Here is a 2,381-nt window from a genome sequence, read left to right on the forward strand (position 1 = left end):
GGCCTCCCTCCCGGAGAGCCCGGGGCCGTCGCTTCTCCCGCGCGGCGCACTTCGGCCCGGCCCGAGCCGGGGGTGCCCCGCGGAGCCACTGAAGCCGAGCGCAGGGGCTGCCTCGCGCCTGTGGGCAGAGCCCCTCTCCCGCCCCGCGCCAGGCCTCCAGGTTTCCTCCTCGAGTGCCCACCTCCATGGGGGAGCTGGGAACGCAGGGGCTGGAACTAGGACTTGAGAGGAGTCTAAGTTCGAATGGAATGAAGCTGTCAGTCGTGGTTCTCTTGGGGGAGTGCTCTCTGGGTCGGAACTGCGTGGGCTGGTCCTTTCTCCGGATCGCGGGGGAGATGGGCCGTCGGGACGGCCCGAGTGGCGCGCTCCCAGGGCCGACCTGCCGGGAGCCCAGCGTTTCCCATCCCCGTGAAGACCTCTGGTTACAGTGGGGAAGGGCCCTACTGGCTAGGTCCCCCAAACGGCGGGCAGCTCCAAACCTTCCAGCCAAATGCAGCGTAACTTCACGGAGCACTTCAGAGACATTTTCACATCCTCCCTCAGTCTCTGCACCCGGAAACCATCACCAAATACATTTCTCCCGATCCATCCTCTCCTTCTACCCCATTCCTGGTACTCCAGCCAGCTCGGGTTTCTAGCCGACCTCACAGCCGCCAGGCTCTTCTCCCTAGTTTTTTTCCTAAAACCCAAGCCGTTGTGCCCCGAATCTGCATTTTCACAACCACAAGGCTTTGCACAGACCCAGTAGAGTTCTCCGCCCTCTCCGCGCCCGGGAACAATCACAAAGCTTGTTCCGTAAGTCGCTACAAATCGAATCACTATTCTCTTCACGCTTGTGCCTCTGTACCTAATACTGCCTGTGCCAGGAATTCCCCTTTTCAGCCTTAAACCCCAGCTCCAACGTCACCTGAAAAGCATAGCCTTCCAGCCTTCCAGGGCAAAACCAGTTACTCCCTCTCCAGGTGCTTCCCAAACACCAGAGGCTCCCCAAAGCACTTCAGACACGCTCCATTGCAGCCCTTATCTCTGTATTTTAAGCGTTTGTCTCCCCCCACCCCCCAACCTCTAGACTATGACCTTCTCCTAAATATCTTCAGATTTGAGTCTCCAACGCCCAGCACCATTCTCTTTAAAACAAATACGCTTTTATTGAATGAATTGGAATTCCCGGGTCCACAAAGAAGCCCGACACCCACACGTTCAAATCCCATTATCAAATACCTTGACAACAAAAATCACAAATTAAAATCTCCACCTCTTCTACCTGTCATTCTTCAAGGTGCTGCTGAAGCTCTGCCTTTTTCCCTGACTTTCAGCCAATTCTCTCTCCCTCCTCCAAATAATAACGCCTCTTTCCTCTATGCACTTCCATTGCTTGTTAGAGTTTATTACAGTCTTTCTAGGCACACAAACTCATCAAAGTAAATTGAAAGCTCCTTGAAGGCAAGGACTAGGACTTCATACATTTTAGAAATGTCAAAGCAATTAATGCACACTACCACATGTACTCAAATATTTGCAGGTGATAGTTTAAAAAAAAATCACACAAGCATAACAAAATATAAATAAGAAAAAGGGGTCTTCAATAGAAAATGAACAACTATAGCTCCCATGTAAACATACATGCAATGATTGAACAGTATAAATACAAACATTTCTTTTCCCATGACCATCACCCTAATTATAGCCACCATCAAAACAGAGTTTGTTAATCATTCACAAGTTGCTCCACCATGCATTTGATGATACCATAATGTTAAATATATTTAACTAAGAATCTTCCATCCTACCACTGTTGCCAGGGTGTGAGGGGTGTGCGGGGCAAAAGGATAGAAAGACATGCCCAACAACCACGTCCAGACATTGATCTAATACATTTGATAGATATATAATCAGAGTAAGGTGATTCTCCCCATGTGAAAAAGAGAATTACAACCTTAAAAAAGTAATTCCAGAAAGATTATTTACATAGACTTTTAATCCTGATGACCTGGATGATTTTTATTGCTATAGTAGTCAACATTAAAAGAGTAGCTACTCTGCAGAGGTTGCCTCCATAACAAAGCAGAAGTAAGCTATTCTCCTAAACTCAACTCCAGCTACCCCTCTCTTGCAACCTTTAGATGGTTTCCATCTTTATTAAGAACACCAACTGAGACCAGTACAGAGGTACCCAACTAGTGAGACTGAGAAGTTCAACAAGTTTTCAATTGTCCTCTTTTCCGGTCTAATCTGCCCTCCTTTCTGCCTTTCTCCTCAACACCCCAAGTATGTCTGGGTTTATTGAATATTATTTTGTTTATGTATATATTTTATCTCATTACCTCAATTTGTCTTGCTTTTAAGCAAATTCTGCTTTCTCTCCTCACTTTTTTATATAA

The sequence above is a fragment of the Trichechus manatus genome, unplaced genomic scaffold (assembly GCF_000243295.1).
Source record: "Trichechus manatus latirostris isolate Lorelei unplaced genomic scaffold, TriManLat1.0 scaffold00188, whole genome shotgun sequence".
Lineage (NCBI taxonomy): Eukaryota > Metazoa > Chordata > Mammalia > Sirenia > Trichechidae > Trichechus > Trichechus manatus.